At 26.7% G+C, this 26,968-nt stretch overlaps 1 pseudogene across 1 annotated transcript in view; it reads left to right on the plus strand.

Annotated features, from left to right (window-relative positions):
- Positions 1-26,968, plus strand: part of LOC107450346 (ATP-binding cassette sub-family D member 3-like) — a 93,789-nt pseudogene that overhangs the window by 12,611 nt on the left and 54,210 nt on the right. The window contains exons 5-18 of the transcript XR_015433111.1: positions 333-421; positions 5,702-5,771; positions 12,651-12,721; positions 13,999-14,122; positions 14,196-14,252; positions 14,768-14,820; positions 17,284-17,337; positions 19,485-19,590; positions 19,677-19,746; positions 21,187-21,275; positions 24,702-24,899; positions 25,433-25,491; positions 25,834-25,900; positions 26,489-26,566. The product of XR_015433111.1 is annotated as an ATP-binding cassette sub-family D member 3-like (transcript). The remainder of the gene's footprint in view (positions 1-332; positions 422-5,701; positions 5,772-12,650; positions 12,722-13,998; positions 14,123-14,195; positions 14,253-14,767; positions 14,821-17,283; positions 17,338-19,484; positions 19,591-19,676; positions 19,747-21,186; positions 21,276-24,701; positions 24,900-25,432; positions 25,492-25,833; positions 25,901-26,488; positions 26,567-26,968) is intronic.

Here is a 26,968-nt window from a genome sequence, read left to right on the forward strand (position 1 = left end):
GATAACTCGACCAAACTAATAGTGTGTTTGATGTTTTGAAAAAAATTTTAGAACAAACATTCTATCTATAGAATATTCAGAGGCCAGTAGAATGAGAATTGCTTGACTCCCCTATTTTTTTAATCTTATCCCTCGTTACTTACGCAGACCTTGCTCACTACAAAGGGATATTATATGCAATTTAAAATTGTTCTGGAAGTTTATTAATAATTATTATTCAAGACTCTATTTATCAAAAAATCTATCATTTGCTAGAAAATAAAATGACTGTAATTTGATGCTTATTTTCATAATATGTCCACTTTGTATTAAAATGTATTGCAATTTTGTAGGCAGCATATGTTGCTATGATTGCATGTTCACTAGTTGGAAGAACACTGTGGGATATCTGGATGATTAATAATGGTACTGTCATTGAAAGGTAGGTATTCATTATTAATTACTCTTCTTTGAAAATAGCAGTTAATTTGAGTTATAATTAAAATTCCCAATTCTTCGTTTACTATATTATTTTCTTTTTTAAATTTTCATTTTTTCTTCAGTGGTTAAGTTATTTAAAATTTTCTATATATTTTCTATTAAATTTAATTTTCTGAGGATTTATTATGCATTTATGTGACATAAAAACCATGTGATACCCTGCATTGAAATCTTTTATTCAAATAAAAATTTAAAAAGAAAATAATAACCGATACAAATGCTTTACTTTCATTTATTTTTTTGTTACATGTGCCAGATGTTTTAAACACAAATTCAGAAAATATCTTTTAAATCCTTAAATTTTAACATTCAAATCTTGTTTAATATTTAATTAAAAATCTGAAGATAATCCCTCACACTTAAATTTTATAGAATTTTTTAAAAAAATAATTCGTAAGTATACTACATTAAAGTGACCAAGTAAATTATTGAAAAAGAGTCAATGCACCCGATTTAAATTGCCTGTCACCTTTATGAGAAAAAAAATATTCAAATTAATATACACATGATGGTTTAATACAAAATACTGCATATGTTGACTTGGCAGAGATATGTGTATGCCAAGGGCAAACTCCTTGATTAAATGCCCCTGAAAAAAAAATTATTATCACTTAAGAGAATGAAAAATATCTATTTATAAAAATCAAAGTCCATATTAAAAAAATCTATTTTTATTCAAATATTCCCTATAGCAGAATTATGATTATCTTGTTTTCAAATGTTTGCAGAAGGATTTTTCATTGGGGAAAAAAATGTGAGTTTTTTTCTGCACAAGTTTTGCAGAAACAAAAGCTGTTCTGCAGGATAATTCAAAAAATGTTTTTCTGTTGAAATGTTTCACAAGATTTCTTTTCTCCCATAATATTATAAAATAGTAAGCATCCAGCACTTCTCCTTCAATTATAAGCTTAGTCCTCATAGAAATGGACTGCTCTGTACTTTATTCAGGTGGAGAAAAGTAGAGAATGTTGCAGAGTTTTTTCAGAAAAAATTTTAATTTGAGAAGCAAAAGATTTTGATTTTCTACTAAGCCCAAGTTTTGTAGGAACAAAAGTTTTTCTACAAATAACTTATCTGTAGAATTTTGTGAAAAATAATTTTTTTTTTTCCTGTTGAAATGTTTTTACATGATTTCTTTTCTCACATAATTGAGGTAATATTATGAAATAGCGAGCTTCCAGTGCTAGTCCTTTAATCCTAAGCAGCCTCCCAATAAAAATCAACTGCTCTGTATCTTATTCAGGAAGAGAAAAGTAGGGATGCATGTCAAGTTTTTTCCTGAAGCAGATACAATAGACAAAATTTCTTTTGAATTTCAAAATTTAGAATTAAAATATAAACTATTACCTTTATTATGACAAATTTAATTATTTTTATTTACTCTTAACTATTTTAAAAGTTCTTCTTGCATATAGGTAGTAAGGCTATTTCATGTGTTAATGTTAAATGTTAGCTTAGTTGTTTGCACACTTATTAATTTATTTTTGTTTTCCTTATTTTTGCTTTATAAAAGATAAGTCATTTTGCTTATTTCAGCTAAAAAATATAACTGTAAAATTTTACATTACATAAATTAAAAACAGAACATTTTTATTCTACTTTGTTTTTATACATATAGACCTTTTATATTAACACAAAGTGATTTTATTATTATAAATTAACTACATATTTATTTATTACTTTTAAATTTATCTTGTAGAAAGATGTTTATGATAGTGAGGTTTGTTGCAATAAGCTAAATTTGCTACAAGACAAATATTAACAAAATTATTGTGTGGTGAAAAAATATTTTGAAAACAAATATTGTTTTCTTGCAAAGAAGGTTAACATTTTAATGATTTAATCCTTCATTATTAAATTAGTTTGAAAAATATATTTTATTCTCAAAAAATAATTTTCTTGAGCCAAATGCAAAAATTATTTAGTAATAAAATTGATCAATAAGTTTAAAATTTTATTGTTGCCAGTTATTGACTGGATGTGATCTCCCTTTCGCTGGATGCCTGGGAATCCGCTTCACCCCCTAGGTACCCCATTGGGACTTGTAATATGGTATTTTATCAAAAAAATTTTTTATGGAAAATATCTCTAGAATGACCAGTTCTTTGATGAATTTTCCTTTGCAATCTTTGTTTATAAAAGATTGCATACATTTGGATTTATATATATATTGGAGTGTACTTACTTACTTATCCTCTACGTGCCTTGGGCACTTAAGGCCTCTAGCATATCCCTCCAACGCCTCCTGTCTTTAGCAATAGATCTTGCTACCTCCCAGCCAGATATTCCACATTCTTTTAATTTGCCCAAAAACATGCGCTGGATGGTAAATCTGGGTCTTCCTCTTGTTCTTTTACCATCAGGGGCCCATGTAAGCGCAACAGATGAAATTTTTTCTTTAATTGGAGTGTGGAATATATAAATATGAAGAATATATTATATATTCTTTATATCTTTTTTTCAGCATGTCATTAATTTTTGGGAGAGTTAAGAATTTTTGTCAAAAATAATTTTAAAAAGGATTATGCCTTTGGAATTTCAGCAAAATCGAAATTTCATTAAACATTGTCAATAAACTACAGGGATGTGATTCTTCCGCGGATTTCCGCTCTTTTTCAGATTTTTCCATTTTTCCCGCTGATTTCCGCTGAAATTTTTTTTTTTTGCACAAGTTAAAATATTTTATGAGGAATTAAATTTTCCGCGAAGCGAAAGTAGTGAAGTCCTCATTCCTCCCTCAAACATTGATTTTCGTATTTACCTGATTTAAAATTTGAACGTTGCGATTCTTAATCAGGCGATTTAAATGTCGTACATTGCGATTCTTATTTACGAGATTTAAAAATCCAATGACGCTATTTGTAATTACGCACTTTTAAGGCCCTATATAGCGTTTCGTATTCATGCGAGCTTAAAATCCAATGTCGTGATTCGTTTTTGCGGCTGTAATATCAAACATCGATTTTCCTATTTATGCGTGCTTTAAAAATTAGACAGTGGGATTCGTATTCACGCTATTTAAGAATTACGTATCGTGATTCGTATTTACGTGATCTAAAAATTACACATCATGATTTGTATTTTCGCATTTTTTGAATCCGATATAGAGTTTCATATTCATGTGATTTAGAAGCCTCATTTCCGGATTCATATTTTCTTAATTTAAAATCATGCATGTGATTCATATTTATATATTCATGCAATTTTAAAATTAATCATCAGGATTTATAATCACATGGTTTACAAGTTTAAAAATTGCACTTTTTTGTCAAATTTTGGTGTATATATATATATATATATATATATATATATATATATATATATATATATATATAAATAAATAAATACAAGAAAACACTAAGAAAGTTAAGAAAAACAATAAGTTTCATTTATTGCGCTTAAGCTGCAAGTAAACAGCACTCAGTAGATAAGTTCAAAATGAAGAATAAAACAAAGAAAAATTATAGACTTATGAAAAAAAGGGGGGTGGGAAATAATAAGTAAAAAAATAACAAACAACAGTTTATTAAAAAAAAAATATTAATTAAAAAACCGGAAAAAAAAAGATATAATCTTTTCTTCAGCCCACATGATTATATCCGCAAATATATCTGTTTTGCGGATATAATCGTGTGGGCTGAAGAAAAGATTATATTTCTTTTTTTCCCAGCTTTTTTTTCCGGTGTTTTAAGTAATATTTTTTTTTTAATAAACTGTTGTTTGTTATTTTTTTACTTATTATTTCCCACTCCCTTTTTCTCATAAGTCTATAATTTTTCTTTGTTTTATTCTTCATTTTGAACTTATTACTTCATTTTGAAATTAGCTGTAAACATAATTGATGCTGGATTGTGGTAGACCACTTATGCTACCATGATCATGTTGACAATTCAGATAATCTGGAATATCGAATAAATAATAATAAAGTTACAGAGAACGTGCAATATACAACTTTTTTGATTATATCTTTCAGCTAGTAAACATCACTGATGTTATCTTTAAAATAATTTACAGATTGGAATTGTCTAAAGTTTAAATTAATGACTTCTTCTAAACTAATGAGAAAATTCTGTCTTTTAAATGTCACTGTAATAAAAACCTTGTTAAAAAACCAAAAATCGAGCTTTGTAACTTGTTTGCAATTCTACTCATTTAGCTTCAGGTTGAATGCCATATTTTTAGTGCCCACCATATACTTACAACACATATTCTTTATTTTGTTACATGTTTAGATGGATTTGAATGAATGTAATCTATTTTAAGAATTAAAGATTACTGTTCAGATATTTATATACACTTAATAAGTAGTTAAGATAACATGTTTATGAAATTAATGATTTCTGCTCAAATGTTTATTAAAACAGTGGGTTAAATATAATATAAATTTAAGTGCTAAATTATATTGAAGTACTTGGAAATATGTATGTCATATAAATATTGATTATACAAATCAATAATTTAAAAGAGAAATAATGAAATTTTCTTATTTTCATTTATAATTTATTGTATATGAAGATTAAATATGAAAGTTTTTAATTCTGAGTAGTAATCAGAAGTTTATTTCTAGAAAAATATTTACAAAAGAAGAAAACTGCTTAGAAATACCATGTAGAGTTTATTACTTTAAAAAAATTGTGAAGGCATTAAAGCTACTTTCCACTTTCTAAATGTTATGTTTTTGTCTTATAATGTTAATTATTTTAATGATTATTTTTATTCTTGACTCCAAGATTAATTTAGTTTGGAAATGTTTCTCTTTCTCTTTTCTTACTTCATTGAAAAAATAATTTGTAAAAAATATGAAGTAAAAAAGAATAAAGTTGTTTTTATTTGAATTGTATGTGTAAGTTTTGAAACTTATTTTGTAGTTGTTCATTTTTTATTAATTTATCGATGATTTTTAGTGTAAAAAGTTATTGAATAAAAAAACAGCCATTTCTCTTAAAAAGAAAATAATGAAGAAAACAAAATATATGTATATAAAATTTGGAACATTTTAAACACACGTCCCCCTGAACACACTCCTTGTTGCATAGAACTTAAAAATAATTTAATGTTTTTCCATGATATTAAATCTCTTTTTTTATATTGTCATCATTTAAACTTATTATCTTTACATTTAATTATCAGGTAAAATTCGCTCCTTTAATCATATTTTGTTTAAATAATTAAATTTTTAAAAGTGATATCTATCATTTTAATTTTTTTTTTTAATTTGCAGATCAATAATTACTCAGAATATACCCTTGTTTAGGCAGTCACTAGAAAAATTTATTTTTGCTATGCCAGTGGTGAGTTATATAATTTTTGCATATTATGGAATTATATTTAAATATTGATACCTCTTAAAATACCATTTGTGGATACAATGAAGAATAGCAAGTTAAGACATCATGATTACAGTTAGATATCAAAATAGCATAATATTTTATTATGTTGTTTTTTACTATTATTGTAACCTATATGAAATAACGTCATGTAAAAAAGTCTCCTAAAAATAGTTGTGCGTAAAAAATTTGTGTATATATATATATACACACAGTACACTCTCGATTATCCGGTTTTCGGATTATCCGTGCTCATTCCGGAGTCAACAAAAAATTTAAAGAGAAACATTTTCAAGATTAAAAAAATTTGATTCATGAAGTTATAACACTACCCAATTTTTGGAAGCAATATTCGTTATTGGATTGCAGTATATGGAATATCAGCAGCATGGTCAAAGGTAAAATCATCAACGTTATCACGATCGTGGAGAAAGATGATACCTCTAGTTGAACAATCTTCTTCAGATATTCAAGAAGAATATGATAACAGTATTCTTGAACAAGCAAAAGAAATCGAAGGTCTCGAAATTCTTGATGAAGAAAATTTAGAAGATTGGTTTCAAAGTGATGCATGTGAGCCTGGCTTCCAATATTTGACAGATGAAGACATCGTTATGTTGTTAAATCAAATAGTGATGATAGTAACTGATGCAGAAGATGTAGTAAATGAGGGAAATACAATTTCTCATTCCGCTGTTCTGTGGAAACTTGATTAGTTTATATGGGAGTATTTGATTACGGTGACATTAATGCGGTTCGTAAAATATGTGACTATATGGCGCATTACACATTTTTTTTGAAAGGAAAATTCCTAGTTTGATGTTATACAGCATGCAAATGTCAGTAATTTTTATATTTTTTGTATTGATATTGATTTTTTCTTTAATAAAATGAGTTTTCGGATTATCCGTGTTTTTCGATTGTCCGTGCGACCTGTCCCGGTGATTAACCCGGATAATCGGGAGTGCATTGTATATATATATATATATATATACACACGCATACAGGGATGAGATTTTTCCGCTTTTTAGCGGATTTCCGCTTTTTTCATTTTTATCTCTTGAATTTCGGCTTTTTTTTAATCAAAAATTCAGATTTTCTAAAAATTTCGCTTTTTTTATAAGTATTCCACTTTTTCAGAAAATTCACCGAATTTCAAAGAGAAACAGAAAATTCAAACTACATAGCTACCAATCCTTTCTCATTTTTACTTATTTTAGCTATTTTCTCCCCTTTTACATGCAGCAGATATTATTTTCCGAATTTTTTACCCGCCCTCCAGATAGATCCGATTTTCGTAGTTCAAATGACGCTGCTTCTGACAAGACTTTTAGAGGTCCCAAGCCTGGAATCTGCTAATATCTCGATTCTTATTCACACGATTTCAATATCAAACATAGCTTTTCATATTTGCATGTTGCGATTCTTATTCACGCGATTTGAATATTGTATGTTGCGATCCTTATTTACGAGATTTAAAAATCTGATATTGTGATTCCTATTTATGCCTTTTTAAAAACCTGTGTAGCGATTCGTATTCACGCAAGTTTAAAATTCAATGTCTTGATTTGCTCATGCGGTTTATAATATCAAACATTGATTTTCGTATTTATACGTGATTTTAAAATAAGGTTTTGGGATTCGCATTCACACATTCTAAAAATTATGCATCATAATTCTTATTTGTGCAATTTAAAAATTTTGCTTCATGATTCGTATTTACGCAATCTAAAAATTATGAATCGTGATTTGTATTTACGCGTTTTAAAAATTCGATATCCCAGTTTGTATTTTCTCTTTTTCAAAATCGTATATCTAGTTTCATATTCATGTGATTTCAAAATCCATGATTGTTATTCATATTCATGCAATTTTAAGATCAACTATCGCAATTCTTGTAAGAAGTAAATTTTTTTGGAATTAGTTACTGTAAAGGTGACTGTTTTTCTAACGACGATTATTAGTATATGTAAGTGTTACAACATCAGAGAAACTGGAAGGGAATATATTAAAAACTTATATTCTGTGCTTGAAAAGAAGAAAAAATAGGATTTGTAGCAAGATGTTTGAAGATGGACTAACGACTAAATATAGCGAACATAAAAGATATAGCAAACAAAAGCAATCACTTAAAAAGGGATTTAATTTAAATTTTTTTTTTTGGAAAAAGAGTTAACTCATCATCAAACTTTTATTTATAATTGCTGTTATTTATGCTATAAAATGCAAAATTCTTATAAAATAAAAAACAATTATCCAAACAGTTGCTGATTGTCATGTAATTTTTCAAACTAAAATAGCAATTTTTGTATGTTAAGTATATATATTTATCTATATATTTCTACTTCACTGTTATTGATATGTTTCAGAGGGCTCTAGTTAGATTAGACTATAATGTGAACATAATGATTCGGTCCATTGTTTAAGTTTTTTTCCCCTCTATAATTTGAAAAGTAATATTACTGGTATATTTGCTATAACAGTATTTATTAAATAACAGCATAACAGTATTTATTAAAAGAAATGAAATATTAATGTATATTCTCAGTAGTTTTAATTTGCTATACCGGGTAGTTTTTTAAGTAATAATTGTCTCTTATGTGAACTGAGGAAAAATATAATTTCCAGCTTTATTTTTTCAATTGGTAATTTTTATTTTCACTAAATGTTAAGTATCAATGTAATCATTTATATAATAATAGATTAGTACACAATTGTATGTCAACACAATTGTATTTATTACCTTAAACTGTCCGGAATTTATTATTAAAGGGTTGCGCTTGCGTAAAATTTACTATCATGGAAATTCAGCTTTTTTGCCTTTTGGCTAATCTCATCCCTATATATATATATATATATATATATATATATATATATATATATATATACTTAAATCCTTTTAGTTATGAACCTATTAGCTTCATAGTAAACTAGTTTTTTTTCCTCTTGTTTAATGTAGGATTTAAGACTTTAACTGTATTGTTAAGAAGTACTGCAGAGCTAAAAGCCTAATGACCTAATAGTCAATGGCTGGCATTTGTTTAATAATAATAATGTAGGAATTATATTGAGCTTATATTTTAATTATTACATTTTCTTGATGAGCTTAACAGTAAAAAAAAGTTTCAAAATAAACTGCATTCTTGTTTTCTATGTTGAATAAAATTCTTAGGCCTATAATTATTAATAATTATTCCATTGGTTAATTTATAATAGTTCTTTTTATTGTGATATGTTAATTGGTTCCCCAATTTGTATCAAAATATGCACTGGGTGATCACTGAGTGATGCACTGGGTGATATGCACTGGGAATCAATGTCAATGATCTTCACTCACACAATAAGGTAAATCTATCTTCAGTGAATGTCAAAAATAGCACTTGATATTTTAAATGAACAAATAGAACTGATATTAGAACAAATAGAGAGAAATATTGAAATATAAAAATACTTTCATAAATTTTAAAACGAATTTGAATCTTTAATTTTGCATTTTGCTAATCAAGCAAATATGTTAATTCTAATATATTAAAACCCTTCTATAAATTCTAAAAAAATTAAGCTTTTGTTTAATTAAAATGGAGATGGAGTAAAAATAAAATTTAAATGTAGTAATCAATTTTGCTCTTTGTGTATTTGTAAAGCTTAACTTTTAAATTTTTTTTCCTAAGTGTAGACATTCCAATTTATAAAATCATATATTCTCAGAACAAATGTGATTTTAACAGGTGGCTGGTACTGTATTCTGAATTTCAGTTGATGTAGCATTTTACAACCTCACTAAAGTTCTGCATTTATACTAGTCATTTATATAATCTAACTTTTAATTATATTACTATGTAATAAATGCAATAAATTGTTTTCTTTTAAAATAATCAGTTTTTTCCTATCTACCTTATTTCAGATTCTCTAAGGTTTGCATTACTATTGATTTTAACTTTTAGTTTAAAAATTGGCTATATTTCTCGAACATGTAGTTTTTAAAACCTTTTCTCTATCCTAATTTAATAAAGCAAGTACAGTGCGCCAAGAAAATGGACCACCCAGAATAACTTTTGATCTAATGATTGAATATTCATGATCTATTACTCAATCTTAATGGTTCGTGGGGGTGACCTCAAATATGCTAATTAATTAGTGCAGACAATATTTTACATAACAAAATGAGATGTAAAAACGCACTTTTTCTGAATAGACATACTTTTTTTTTTTAGGATTCAGATTTTTGACCTCCAAAATATAGAGGGTAGCCACAGTCTGAGAAATGTATTCCCCATAGTTTGGTCTGGAGAGCAGTCGAAAGTTTGGACCTCAAAATGTTAATTTAATTTTTGCGTTTTTCTCCATATGAAGAGAACTTTAAAAACAAAATGCAATTTTTGCATACAATTGTAAAATTTGTTTATCCAAATATAATTCCTTGCAAAAACAAATTTAGTTAATATTTATTATTTATTTTTTATTATTTTATTTAATAATAGTCAAAAATGTTTAAATTGTAAGGTAAAATTTTTTATCATTTTAAAGTATGTAATTTTACATAGCTAATACAAAGTTTAAAAATAGTTCCTAGGAAATCAAAATTTAAAAAAGTCGTATATTTAAAATTTAATTTCTCAGGAACTGTTCAACCATTTTTGCCCAAATTTTGTATTCTGCTATGTAAAGTTACATACTATAAAATAATGTAAGAAATTGTATGCCTTACAATTCCAAATTTCGCAACTGTTATTAAATAAAATAATCTATATTATATAAAACGCTAATATGTACGTATGTATGTATCAATAAAACCGATGATATTTCTTTTCTCGCGCTGGCAACAGTTTTCATTTTTAATTGATTGGATTCGGCGCGCAAGAGGCACGTAGTGAGCAACCAGATAACAATAACCAGAGTGAGCATTATCAGGTTGTTCAATTCAGATTCATGCACTAAAAACATGACAATATTTAATTTAAACTCAATTGGGTATAATATAAAAAAAATACAACTACTTCCACTTAGTAGGAATAACATTTACCATGACGCAATGCTAAATTCTATGCCACTATCCACATAAATCAATTATTAATCAAAAATCGAATATCAATTACTTTTCTTTATAATGCAATAAAATCTGGCGAGCAGCTATTTAAACGATCAAACGCTTCGTTTGTTTATTTGTGGCTTGAAGTTAGGCTCGCAGAAAATGCCGTTCATGTGTTAAATTTAGTAGGAATAACACAACCTGTGACGTAGGCTATAGTATACCCAATTAGGAATTAATTAATTAATTGAAGTGAGAATGCTTTAAAAGGCCGCTGTTGAATTGATATTTTTCTACTTGGAGCTACGTCTAAAAAACGTTTAAGTGTTTGTATTGAATGCATTGAATTTTTTTATATTTCGCGTTTATCTATGCATTGAATTTTCACGCTTTAAAATGCAGAATATTAGTGAAGCAATATTTGATAATTTATTTTGCTAATATGTTTCTTATTTAGCTAATGTTTTGATTTTTTCACCATGTACAATCTAAATAGCTAATATACTTTTTTTAAAAGCCAATAAGAACATTGGTAGAATTTTTCTACATAAGTACAATACTATGTCTTTGATGATAAAATACTATGTCTTTGATGATAATATATTATGTCTTTGTGCTAGAACATTGTGTTCATTGGCGAGCGAGCGCAGCGAGCCATGGTTCACGGCGTGAACCACATAGGATTGCGTAGCAATTCTCGGGGGTTGGCGAGCGTCAGCGAGCAGGGGGCGGAGCCTCCTAGTAAAAAATAATTATATTAACTAAAATTTATTTTTTGCATGGAATTATATTTGGATAAACAAATTTTATAATTGTATGTAAAAAATTTTCATTTTGTTTTAAAAGTTCTCTAGATATGGTCTATATACGCAAAATATAAAATTAGCATTGATGTCCAAACTTAGAATCACTCTCCCAATCAAACTATGGGGACCATATTTCCAGATTGCAGCTATCCTAAATTTTGAAGGTCAGAAATCCGAATCTGTTCAAAAAAATGTATGTTTGTTCTGAGAAAGTGCGTTTTTATTCCTGATTTCGTGACTTAAAATGTTGCCTGCAGTAATTAGCATATTTGTGGTCACCCCTCTTGAATCAGTAAGATTGAGTTCTGGAATGTGAAGATCTGATCAATAGATCAAAAGTTATTCAAGGTGGTCCTTCTTTCGGTGCATTGTACATGTATTACAATCTTAGGTAAATGTTGATTATTGTTAATTATTTTTGAGTAATAAATATATTTATTTTTAGATTTCACTTGTGAACAATGCTATGAAACTAAGTTTAATTTCTTTTATATTGTTATTTGAATGTATTTTATATCAAATCACACTGACACTCAATGCTTAAATAAGCTGGGTATTTTTCTTCTGATGTCGAACTGTCAAAACAGTTGTCGAACTTGATGAGCATTATTACATACCTAATACTTATATGACCAATGAGAAAACTTTTATAAAATGGTCATAGAATGACGATTAAAGTAGAAACATTTTCTAAACATTAAACTTTTTCACTCACACTTAAAAGTTTAAAAACTAAAAGATCTTATATACAAATGTTTAAATTTATGATTTATTTTAATGGGTAATATTTTTTTATTTAAAACTTTAAATTATTTAAAATTAAATTATTTTAAACTTTTAATGATTTATTTTTTTTAAAAAATTGGTTTTAACAGATGATTTTTAAAAAAAAAAATCAAGTGATTTCAGTTGCAATTTTTATCATTATTTAAAACATGTCAACCCTGCTTCGAAAAGCAATGCTAGTTTTTATATCTTGAAATTATGATTAAATAATTTATATTTCAGTTTGGTTTAAATGAGTTAAAGCTTCGTTTCCGATCAAGACTTACTAAACATGTATATGACAAATACCTAAGGTAAAGTACTTATTTTAAAATTTTGTTTGTTTATGAAACTACATTAAACTATAATCTTTTATTTAAACATTAAAAGGTATAATTTGTTTATTTCATTTTAAATTGTTATAGTATAGTGCAGAAATGGGTAAACTGCTTACCATGAGAGGCCACATTTACATTAAGCAGTGATAAAAGATGCTGCATATGTTGATATATCTATAAATGCGACTTTTGTAAAAGAATTATAGTTTTATCCCTTTATTGCATTGTTTAGAAATAATGCACAAAAAAAAGATCAAGTCATTAATTGAAATAAAAATTTACAATGTAAAATATTTTTGTACACACATGAGACTAATAACTAATTATAACATTAATATTTATAATGTTTTAATAAACTACATCTATTTAAGTACTGTTTTGAATAATAATAATAATGTATAAGTATTTTTCAATAAATACTTCTCATCGAGACTTGCCTTTAAACTGGAAATATTTATGTTCTTTATGAGTCAAATAGAGTTTATTTGTATTCGTTTTTTGCTAAAGTAGTCAAAATTGTATTGCACAATGAACACACCATTTTATCTTTCACGGAAGTAAAGAAACAATTTTATTCTTACTCTACATTAAATGTTCTGTTTTCTTCATGTGATTTTATTCCCTTACAATTTGAAATGATGGAAATAAAATGAGTACCAAATAGTATCTTTCAGAAAGCGCATACTTAATGAAAATACAAGAAAACCATGTATTATAATAGCAGAATTGGTAAAATAATACATAGTTTTTCACAATGGCCGATAGCAATACGACATAAAGCAATAGATTTATTGTATTTCAAATAGGGGTACTGTTCTGTACTGGCCAAAAAATTAGAACATAACAGAAGAATTTCTGTTGCTGGACGTTGACAAACTAAAAAGTATGTCAGAATGGCAACTAATTCAGACTATGACATGCTGCTGCTCAAACTGCATTACTGCAGCATAATATTTCATGTTATGCTCCATGGATGACAACATATTATTTAATGCTATTAATTTTCAAATTGTAGTAATCTATATAATTAAATATTAATTAATACAAGAGCTGGATGCTGCACAAGAAACTCACGGAATCTGCCTGTGGCATAGTGTTTAATATTGTTATAGGGATTTCAGAAAATAAAAATATGTTGATATATCTTTAATAATTTTTTTTTTGAACTTATAACTTTAATATTTCTTGAAAAATAATAGTTTTGTGCTATTTTTTGAGCAAATGAGCTATCTGTGTATCATAGTTTCTTTCAGCGGCATCACTTATTACAAAATGAGTTACATTGACAATAGGATAGCCAATCCTGATCAGCTTTTGACTCAGAATGTTGATAAATTTTGCAATTCTGTTGTTGAGTTGTATTCAAATATAAGCAAAGTAAGTTTTTATTTCAGGTTTGATGTTTGTTTTTTTCCCTCTTCTTTTTTCTAATTCAATTGTTTATTTCTAGCCTCTTCTTGACATTATAATCTTCGTTCAAAGATTGTCTTCAGACATTGGGGCTGAGGTAACTTTTAAGAATTTAGTAATAATATATATATATATATATATATTTGTATAATGTATTTATCTCATTGAAATATTTTTCCCACTGTTAAAGTGTATTTTAAATTCATAGTTTATTAGTTTTTTTTAAGAAATTTTTTTTTTAATACATAGTAGTAAGAGTTACTTTTATTTTACAAAATATTCACCTATATTAAATAACCTAGAAAATTATTGAAACATTAATATTTAATTTTAGAAACCTTTTTGATAATATTTCCACTTAAAGAGCAAATTTATTATTGTAACTTATCAAATACTTTCTTATTGAACTAATTTGAATTTTCCTGTTATTGGCAGTAAATGTTTTCGAGGTAACTTATTTATGCAGCCACAATATAAAAAGAATTTATATTACGAAAAGAAATATAATAATTTGATTCCTGTCAGCTCTTAGATTATTTTCAATACATCTTATGAAATTTTTATCTTTTTAAATCATATAAAGTTGACATTATGTATACAAATTTGTTTTAGGGTCCTTCTCTGATGATTGCTTATTTAATACTAGCTGGTCTTGTTCTCACAAGGTAAATTTAGTAAGACTTATAATTCTTATAAATTGTTTTTTTTTTTTATGTAAACCATACAAAATATAAATTTTCACTCAGAATATTTTTTGAACTAATGATCAAATTATACTTTTTTTTTTACTGGACTTCTTCTACTTAAATACTTTCTTTAAAAGAAAATTACATAGTGACATTATGATGCTAAAATTCTTACTCTCTAACCTTACCTTTTTAAATATCTGTCACTTTCTTGTCAGTAGTTATAAAGGTTTAAACTTCCTCCTTCCTTATAAACTGGTTTTCCACTCCTTTTTTACTTAATTTTTAAGAAATTTTTTTTTTCCAAATAAGAACTGTTTTATTGTTAGGCATGAAATCCATTTAAAAAAATTCAAAATGATGTAAAGTCCTATGACTTTTCTAATTTGTATTAAATAAGGTTTTCTAGATACTTTTCAGATTTTCTATTTAATATTCATGCAAAGTTTCAAGCTAATTAAAGCTTATTATCAAGCCATTTTAAACCAAGTTTATTTAAAATGCTAATTAATTAGAATGAACTTTTGAATTTTTTTTTCCTAATAAATTCATAATTTTAAATTAAATACGAACCTGACATTCCAGAAGTAGTATTTAAAAAGTAATTAAATATTTTGAAATTTTTGTGATTTTTGACTTAAGTTTATATTTTCACTTTACTTTGGATGTTATTTTTAAAACCACTAAAGTTATTTTAACCAATCATATCAACAATTTCTGTAGAAGTTATGATTGCATTTAAGTATTGTTGCTTTAATTTTTACTTAGGGATGGATTTCTAAAATACCTCAATAAAAAAAAATTCTTGCATATTATTATTTTTATTTTATTATTATTTTTTTTTGAGAAATTGATTGTAGCGCCATTTGTTTTTATTGCTTTGAATACATAATATCACAACTGTTTTTTTAGTGTAGCGTAATTTATTGCCACATCTGACTCTTAACCAATAAACCTAAAAAAAATTTTCCATTTAAAAGTTTTAAAATAACTTTTAAAAATAACTTTTTTGCATTATCAAAAAAATTTACCATTATTCATATCCAACTAATGATCATTTTTCAAAGTTTTTATCTTTCAATCATGTATTTCTAAAGTTTACTGAAATTTTTTATACCATAAATGTATAAAGATATGTGCATAAATGTATAAAGATAACTTTTATTTAAACATAGTTTAGGCTACATCTTAGCCATTAAACCTAAAGAAATTTTATCATTTAAAAGTTTTAAATTATTTTTTAAAAATAACTTTTTTCTATAGCTAAAAATGTCATCAATATCCATATCTAATTCATAAATATTATTCAATTTTTTTATCTTTCAAATATGAATTTTTAAAGTTTACTGAAACTTCTTATGCTATAAAAGTATAAAGATAACTTTTATTTTAAATTGAAGTGTTAGTGCCTTATGAAAATACGAAATAAATTATTTTTGCCTTTCTCCTTATTTTTTTAAAAATTCTGTATGTAAAACATTTACTTAACTTAGCTGATTGTTCCTATCCATTTTATTGATACATTTAATATGTATAGTCGATGAAAAATAATAGATCATCCTATAATAATTTCCAAACTAATGCTGATTCTTAAGTGTTTTAACTATGCATATTTCAAAGGGAAAACTCTGATGTATTTGATGCACTTACTGCCTCAGCTTTATATAATTGATTTAATATAATTTCTTACTGCCTCAGCTTTATATAATTGATTTAATATAATTCCAGAAATTTCTTATTTTAGTAAAATAACCTTTTTTCTGTTTTATTTATGTTTGTTTACCTTTTTAGTTAAATAAGAAATAACCTATCTACTTTTTTATGTATTGACAGGGATGAGATTTTTAGCAGATTTTCGCTTTTGTTCCTCGAATTTCAGTCTTTTTATCAAAAACTCCTAGAAGTTTTAGTTTTTTTTTTATAAATATTCCACTTTTTCTGAAAATTCAACCATTGAAATAAAATAATTACATTTATTTCTGATTTTCACTAATAAACAGAAAATTCAGACTACGTAGCTGCCAACCCTTCCATATTTTTAATTATTTTAGCTATTTTCTCCGCTTTTACGTGCAGAAAATAAATACTCATTTTTAACCACCCGCCAGATAGCTCGTATTTTTGTAATTCAGACATCGCTGCATTTTAATATCAAAATCGATTTTCGTATTTACCTGATTTAAAAGTTATGCATTGCGATTTTTATTCATGCAATTTCAATATCGTACATTGCAATTCTTATTTTCGAGGTTTAAAAATCCAATATTGCGATTTATATTTACGCGTTTTTAAAATCCTAGGTTGCGATTCGTATTTACTCGTTTTTAAAATACCATGTAATTATTGTTTTGTTAAAAGTATTACTGTTTCTTTATTAGTAATCAAGCCACTTGTTTTTGAAAATTTTTAACATAACATTTTCTATCTTTTGTCTTATTGTAGACTTAGAAGGCCGATTGGTAGACTGACGATGACTGAGCAGAAACTAGAAGGAGAATTGTCAATTCTAGAATAATTGACATATGCAATTTTTTAACTTTGAAAATTTTGAAATTTATTTAAAAATATTTTAAATTATACTCTGATAAAGTCTGATTTTCAAAAGCTTTCAAAACCAGGGATGTGATTGACAAAAACACAAAAAAGAGGAAGTTTATAACTGTAGCATTAAACGTGCAAAAGAAAAAATTATATGAATTCAATAGCCAATCTGATAATGATTACATTATTATCTGTTCAAATAAATATAAATAAATGGTAATTATGTTCTTAAATAATATCTTGATTGAAATAAATTTTTCTTAATAATTTAGATAACTTTGAGTAATTATGCATAAGCACGATTTTATGTATCACATCATTTTAAAAAACATTTCTTTAATGGTCAAAGGACCTTTATGGACTTTCTCATCAGTTCTTTGTTTTTTTGATGGTCTTTTATTAACATGACTGATCAGTAGACTGCGTTTTGCAGACTTTTGATCATCAGTGTTGATAGGACAAGAAAGTTCATTTCTCACACAATTTTTAGAGGCCTTAGATTAGGAATCGCGATGTTGGATTTCAAAATCGCGTGAATAAGAATCGCGATGCTTGATTTTAAAATCGCCGGAAAAAGAATCGCGATGCCGGATTTTAAAATCGCGATGTTGGATTTTAAGATTGCGGGAATAAGAATCGTGATGTTGGATTTTAAAATAGGGTGAATAAGAATCGCGATGTTGGATTTTAAGAGTGCGTGAATAAGAATCGCGATGTTGGATTTTAAGAGTGCGTGAATAAGAATCGCGATGTTCGATTTTAAAATAGGGTGAATAAGAATCGCGATGTTGGATTTTAAAATCGCTTGAATAAGAATCGCGATGTTGGATTTTAAAATCGCGTGAATAAGAACCACAATGTTTGATTTCAAAATCGCGTGAATAAGAATCGCGATGTTCAATTTTAAAATAGCGTGAATAAGAATCACGATATTGAATTTTAAAATCACGTGAATACGAATCACGATATTGAATTTTAAAAGCAAGAAAATACAAATCGCGGTATTGAATTTTTAAATCGCGTAAATAAGAATCACGATGCATAATTTTTAGAGTCCGTGAATACTTATCGCAACGAGTAATGTTTAAACCGCGTATAAATACGAAAATCGATGTTTGATATTACAACCGAGTGATAACGAATCGCGACATAGCACTTTAAACTAGCGGGAATATGAATCGCGATATTGGGTTTCAAAAACGTTTAAATACAAATCGCGATATTGGGTTATAAAAACGCTTAAATACAAATCGCGATATTGAATTTTTAAATTGCGTGAATGGGAATTGCGAGTCATGATTTTTAAATCGTGTAAAAACGAATCTCAACAAGTAACTTTTAAATCAGTTAAATACGAAAATCGATGATTTACATAAAAATCGTCTAAATAAGAATCGCAATTTTAGCAGATTCTGGCCCAGTTCCTAATATTTAAAATTCTGTAAATCAGCCAATCAAAAGAAATCAAATATCAGCTTCCGAAACGAAACTGCTTAGGACTTTTTCTACCCATTCTACCGAAATTCTACCCATTTTCTTCTGAAGATCATTTTCTCAGGATGCTACTGCAGGGGGGAGGGGAGTTCGTCGCAAATCCGCGTTCGTTCGACTCCCCAAAAGTTTTTGGAACATGGTCGGAAATTTTAAAAAGTCTTTCATCCCTGAAGAGATAAGAGAGTGATGGAGAAGGAGACGGCATTGTTTTACCAAGGTCAACCACTTTTACCCCAGCCAGCAGATTGACATGCGAAGAAAGGTTTATTGGGGGCTTCAATACTTTCGCTCCGCGGAAGAAAAAAATTTTCAACAAAATATCATTTACTGCATAAAAATTTTTTCCGCGCGGAAATTTATGAAAAAAGAGCGGAAGATATGGAAAAATCTGAAAAAAGCGGAAATCAGCGGATCCGCGGAAGAATCACATCCCTGCAAAACTTAACTCTACTTACTTAAACTCTAATGAAATATAAAATCTTTCTAAATAAGTTTTCAGTATGTTGCAATCAAAATATTTCATTTTAAACTTAATACAAGTTTTTTTCGTTATATTTTATATCTATATCAATAATATTTATTAGTAATTGCTAACAATTCATGTATACATTTATCTTTATATTTTGCATATCTTTTTATTAAAGTGAAGAAATAGCATTTTATCAAGGTCATGGTAAAGAAAAAGTTACCTTTCTACAAGCATTTCAAAGACTGGTAAGTTTCTTGTATTTATATTATTGATGTATAAAAAGTCATATAATAGTATTTTGTAACATAAATTCTTATTTTCTTTATTTTAGATTAATCCCCTGAGAATGTCTCATCATTTCAATTTTTCAATGGGATACATTGATAATATTGTTACTCGCTGTAAGTTAAAATTAAATTTGTTTTACAATTTACCACTCACTTGTTTTAAAATTATTAATTATTTTATTGTGGTTAAAAACTTTTATATATATTTAAGTTTGTTGAAAATGTATATGTCTGTATTTTAGCTTTAAAAATATTCAATAAGTTATTCAATCATTGTTTTAAATGTGTTTTAATGATTATTTAATTGAACTTCTTTTTCAAATTCTTTGTTAATACTGTTCTTTGATGTTTCTGTCATCTCATGAAATATTTGAAACATTTAGTGAATTATGTGGTATTTTGATATCTGTTAAAACTTTGTAACAGCTGTTGACGGTTGATTAAGTTTTATCCATTTTAAGCCAGCTTTTTCTGTGCTAATTAGGAAAATGGTATTAAAGGAGATCTACACTTATAGAAAAATAAAACGAGTTTGTGATCTAATTTTATTTATTATTATTTTTACTTTACAAAGTTACTTCAATGCTGCCTTATTTTGGAACTCATGAAATATGAAAGAAAAATTTTAAATTATTCACTGAGTTTAAATTTTTTTTTTTAATTATTCATTGATTTTAATGATTTTTATATGAGTGCAAAAATCTTTCTGAACTAAACAATTACCTTCAAATATTTATTTTAGCTGATCTGTTTAAGGAGCGAAATTTCAATAAAACTCATATTATTTGAAAGATACAAATTAATAATATTAAGTATTTATATTTTTAGTATTTGGTTGCAAATATAGTTTTTTTTTCTTAGTTATGGACAATTTTTGAGTCTCAATATTTTTTTGCATTTTTATTTTTATATATATTTTTCTGTATTTGTAATTTTTAATTTCTAGATATATTTTCTCTAATTATTTAATCAAATAAGTGGATAAAAAGCATTAGACAAAGTGTAATAATTCTTCTTTGTTTGGATAAAGCTTCTAGCATGATATATATAGTAATGTGTTATAATAGATTTATATTCTGATATTGATGGAATGTTTTATTTTTAAATGTTCATTTTAATTAAAAATAAAAATTTCTTTTGATTAATTTTTAGAGGTTTGTATTTTTTTTTCAAATAAAAATAATTTTTAAGGTAGTCAATATATGTTTTTATTTCTATATAAAATTTAGGATTCAATTTGTTAAATTTAAACCCCCAATGAAAAGAACCCCCAATCCTAATACTATTAACAATGGGATAATTAGCAAATAATGTAGTTTTTATTATCTTTTAAAATTTGATATTGTTCATACTTATTTTATCTGCTGAAAAATTTAATTTACGTCAAAAATTTTTGTCACATGCAATAAATATCAAATGTCAACACTGACTATTTATTTTATAGTGTGATAAATCTACTTAACTCATGTAATTACTAATAAGTAATGTTTATAATAACTTTGTGCATCCTAATATTTTGTACAAATATTTTTTTTTTTAATTGGCTTACTTTAGATTGGGCCACAATTGTTGGTTATCTATTGATAAGTAGACCCTTTATAACTTCTAGAAAAGATTCACTTTCTCATGGTGACAGAGTTGAGGTAAGAATTGTATTAATTTCTTATTGTATTAATTTTATTATTTGTTTTCCAAAAACTTCATGGGCAAATTAATATAATTTCTCTTCAATATTTTTTGAAACATTGCTTTATTTTCGTTAATTTTGTTAAATTTTGCAGTAATATCACAATGAGTTTGATTAATAAGCCTTTAATTTACAATTATGAATTTTTAAATTTTTTAAGCTTATTTATTTTTTGTCTTATTTTTTATTGTATAGTTTGTTGCTATATTTGCCATTTTTTATAATTTATAATAAACCTCTATAGGGAATTAATAATAAAAATGATTTTGAAGCATTCCTAAAATTATTAGAAGTACAATGTAATTTTATTTTATAACTGGAACTGAACAGCCAACCCAAATTTTGAATTTATGTCTCTTAATATTTAACTTTGTAGCCTTGTAATTTTGAATCCAACACAAAAGATAAGGGAAATTCTGGATCAAGCATTGAGATAGAATCAACTGGTATTCAAGTTACAATGTGAGGAAAACCATGATAACTTCTCATGATTGCTACTTAATCCAGAAAAAGCCTGTTGACCCACCTTTAAAGACTTACTGTGTTACATTGATACTGCATAGCTGTCACTTCATAGCTGCAAACCTCAGAGGAAAACTATTATTAGCAGTAACATGATTTATGTTCTATATATAAATCTTGTTTTTAAAAAAAAAAATTGCTTTTCCCACTATGAAAAGTCAATAATTCAGACATATGTATGTAAGATCTATTAGTTGGGCAGTTATGTTTTTAAATGTTGGTATTAAAGTCGTTTTTAACCACCATATCTGTTGGCAGTTAAAATATTGCTGCTTTCAGCAGCATTTTGAGTTATTGGTTTCTCACTCATTTACTTTTTACTTATGAAAATAAATAATTCACTTATAGCATTTATTTTATTCATTTTTTTTTTAATAAAGAGCAAATAGTTTAAAGGTATATAAGGATAGTGTATGTGAAATATCAGATATTTTAATTTTATGAATTTGCTTCCATGCACTTTTCCCAATGAAATGTTAATTTTGAATGAGCTGTCTGTCTGAAAGAAATTCTGATCTTAACAGAAACTCTGATTTGTAAGCTCTATTATGGAAATTCTTATTTTGCAACTCAAATATGGATATACAGTGAAACCTCCGTTAAGCGGACATTCATGGGACCAAAAGATTTGTCCGTTTATGAGAGTTGTCCGTTTACGGGAAGGGTACCCTTATAACGAAATTTAACACCGTAAATTGTTTTTAGAATATTCTCAAAGATGTAGAAATAATTAAATAATATCTACAAGGATACTGTAAATATCTACAAGAATATTTATTTAATCTATAAGAAAGATAAAAAAGAATATATAAAGAAGTTTGATATAAATACATAATTCTGGATGTAGCTACAGATAAATAAATATAATTTTCCTATTAGCATAGATACTCAAGTTAGACGTATGATACTAAATAGAAGCGTACTGTCCTCAGTCCGTTTCAATTATTAGGTTCACATCCCCTTACACCTTCTTATCATTTGATAGGGAACATGGTTAATACCTTCTTGGAAAATAAACCTCCCATGATTCACAGAAAAAGTAATGCATACCTGTAAGTCATGAGGACCTATGGAGATGATTATTCACAATTGAGCAGCTATCAAGTGTCTGAATAAATGTTTCATTTATATAAACACCTCAAAGATTATACTTCTGTTCTCTTTTTTTTACCCCAGTTGTGTTAAATACAGTCTTCAAATTGATAAGAAAATTAAAGAAATTTTCAATGGGGAAGAAGCATTGAGAGAAATCATTTCAACTTGAGGGGTCTCATAACCTGTGTGGCCCAGATGAAAAGATCAAAAGATGCCGATGTCAGAATTATTTCAGGAGTGCAGTACCATTTTCTCTGCTTTCTTTACAAAGATAAGGCAAGGTGACAGGAGAAAGATTGATTTTTCGGTGGTGAAATAGCTTAACAATATTTTTAGTTATAGATAAGGCAAAAAGTTTTATTTACATGCTTTAAAAATGGTGAAAAGTTGAATTTTTTTATCTTGCAATTTATTTAGAAAAAGTAGTGTCCGGTTTGTAGAGATGAAAAACAACGTTACAGGATCAAAATGACTGTCCGCGTCCGTTTACGGGAGTGTCCGCTTTGCGGAGAATGTACGTAATGGTTTATTCATAGAAGATTCCCGGGGAATTAAAAATATGTCTGTATTGAGAGGCGTTCGTTTTGCAGGAGTGTCCATAACAGGAGGTTTCACTGTATATATAATATATATATCAGGTTTGTTCAGACATTTTGTGAAAGGTCCTGCTTTTGTGAATTTGTGCAAATAGGGTCCTGTTATTGCAAAAATTGCTAAAAACCTTTTCAAGAGGTTTTTAAATTGTAAATAGATACAAGATTCTGCACAACAATTGCTGCTACTAAATTAGAGATGCAACATACAATTTCAATTGACATATTTTAAGTAACACAACTTAGTAATGTATCACTTTTAATGTGTTACGCATTAAGTTAACTTAAACAATTCTGAAATTTATAATATTTTATTTAAAAAATTGTCAGAAATTAATTTATATTTACATAGTATTCTATTAATTAATTTTATGAATAAATATAAATTGATCAATTATTTATTTACAAAAAAAATTATGATTTAATTTCAATAAGAATGTGCACGCGATGTTTGTAAAAGTCGAAATATTTTCTTAAAATGCTACATTTGGAGAATTACCCCCGAGAAGGGTTTATTCGATTAACAAAACAATAATGAAGATAAACAAATTTGGGAAGGGTCCAATTAAAAGATAAATTATTTTGTGAAGGATCCGTTTTTATGAAAAGATATTTTGTGAAGGGGCCGTTAACAGACCCAAATTTCTTCTAAACAGACCCTTGATATATATATACACATATATATTTGTTTTTAAAATTTAGAACAGTTTTTAAGGGTTAGAAAGTATGAAAATTAAGAGCCTAAAGAATTTCATATTAGAGTTTATTGATTCAAAAAATCAGAATTTTTTCACAACAGGCATTTATGCAATCATGTCTTGGTAAAAGTGTATTCTATTGAAGCAAATGGAGAATATTTTGATTTGTAACTTTTCAAATAAAGATATGCAATTTTATATATTCACTAAAAAATCTGGCATTCCATGCACTCCAACCTAATATATGATTCTTCTATTTGTTCCAGTATTAAACAATATTGTCTATACATTTGATTATTTATTATTGCTAGATTGCAAAGTAACATTTACTTTCCAGTTGGTAAGTGTTGTACCTAAAATTTTATAAATGCAGTAATTACTACTTTTGTTTAAATTATGAATTATTGTGTGAGGTATGCAGTAAGTCTGTGGCTGTTTATTGATAAAGAAATAATTATTAAAAATACATTTTAGTCATATTACAGAAGTGGCAGAATGCTGGTTAAATTAGCTGAAGCTATTGGCCGTTTAGTTTTGTCTGGACGTGAATTGACTAGACTAGCAGGATTCACAGCTCGTATTACGCAACTTATGACTGTTCTCAAAGATTTGAGTCAAGGTTTATATGTTAGAACAATGGTGACAGAACATTCCAAAGCTGCTGGTAATTTCTCTTCTATTTTTTTTACTGAAATAAAGTGAAATAGAGTTTTAGAAGAAATTAGGTCTATTTCAGTGCATTAAAACAAATAATATTATAGTATTTTTTTTGCTTAAAATTTTCTTTTAAATTTAATAAAAGTTTTAAATAATTCATTAATTGTAAAACATTGTACAAATACTTGAATAATATTCAATATTTAATATCAATCTTTCTGAGGTTTAAATAAATATTCTAACACAAGTGTTTGCTTGTGAAACAGAATGAAAGAAATTATTTTTATTTTTATTGTACAACTATTTTATTTTTAATGTACAACTATCTTGTACAACTATTTTGAGACTTAAAATAGCTATACAAAATCAATTAATTGGTTCAGAGTTAATCTTATTATGCATGATTAAGACATTACTTTATTTATGCATAATTCACTTAAATTGTTGACAATAATTTAGTGGCTATTTGATCTAACCAAATAATTTACTTTGGATAACTTTATACTTTGTTTTTGAATTGCAGATGTCTCTCTTCAAACAGCTGTAAAAAAAAACCTCGATTTATCCCTGAATCAGGCAGAATTATTAATAAAAACAACATAATCAAGTGAGCCACTTTTTAATTTTATTTACTACTCATATCTAAACACTCATTTTGCATGCCATGAAACCATCCACTCCTTAAATAATCAAACATATCACCATCAAGGGATAAGTGGAAGTTAAAATATCTTTTTACTTTTTTGTATTTTTTATTTTAATAAAATAATTTTATAGTCAATAATGAGAAAAGAGCTGGTCCATATTCATTGATCCTTGTTCGATGGTTTAATGTTCAGTAGGAAAAAGAATAATCTTAATTTACTCGTTTAGAAAGAGTATATTTAAGATGTTTACATGAAGATTTCTATTATAATTATCATTGTAAAATAGTTTTGTCTTCTTTAAGGTTTGATCGTGTGCCTTTAGTTACACCGAATGGAGATGTTTTAATCGAGGAGCTTTTTATTTGAGGTGTGTATTAACTCTTTTGTGGATAGTTTTTCATGTTGTGTACCTAATAATAAAGATGCCTTATTGTCAACCCTCTAGTACCAAAAAATCTGAGACTTGAGACGAATTTTATAAAATTTAAAAAATGATTAGTGCGTTTTTTTTTTAAATAAACAATTAGAAAGCACTAGAGGCTTTAGTTAAGATTTTGTGAAATGGTTGAATTAGATGACTTATTGTTAACACTCTAGTTCCAAAATCTGTCTCAAGGGACAGTTTTTATAAAATTTAAGACAATTAGTGTTATAATCCAATGTTTATTTATTGTTGTTCCTTGCTCATTAAAAGAAAAAAAATTTGTTAAGTAATCAATTATTTAACAGTATAAGATTAATTTAATATTTTATCTAACTGTTGATCAAGATGACTTTCTGTTAATCCTTTTGTGCCAAATCTGAATCCGGGAATGATTATTGCAAGAATATCTATCTACTTAGGGGCAATATTTTTTGCTATGCAATAAATAATTGAATACTTGAGGGTTAAATTAAAGATGTATTAATTTATTTTATTTAGAATAAAATATTCAAATGATTTACTCTTTTTACTAGGTTAAATCTTCAATGAATATTCTCGTATTTGGACCTAATGGCTGTGGTAAGCGTTCATTGTTTAGAGTATTAGGTGAGGTAAGTATCACAATTTTTGTTCTTTTTCTGGTTTACTTATTATGTTGTTTTTCATATGTATTTCTTTGTAGTTGAAATTTTAATCTATTAATTTTATAGCAGGGTTGAAAAAAAAAAGCCTTTTTCCTTGTACAAAAGGTTTTTTTTAAATCCCTTCTTATTTCATTTTTCCAATCATATTTTTTTATTTTCAGCTCAAAAAAGTTTATTTTAAACCACCTTTGTATCTAACTATACAGTAAAACCTGTTTTTGTGCAGTGGATAGGGACCGCATAAAATAAATCGCACAAAAAAATATTCGAAACTTTTATCAATTCTTACATATAATTAACAACTTTGTACGATATACTACCTAAAAAAATTTTTTATGTAGTGGATAGGGACCACATGAAAAAAGTCGG

Source organism: Parasteatoda tepidariorum, chromosome 4 (assembly GCF_982258835.1).
Source record: "Parasteatoda tepidariorum strain Cologne lab strain chromosome 4, Ptep-v5.0, whole genome shotgun sequence".
Lineage (NCBI taxonomy): Eukaryota > Metazoa > Arthropoda > Arachnida > Araneae > Theridiidae > Parasteatoda > Parasteatoda tepidariorum.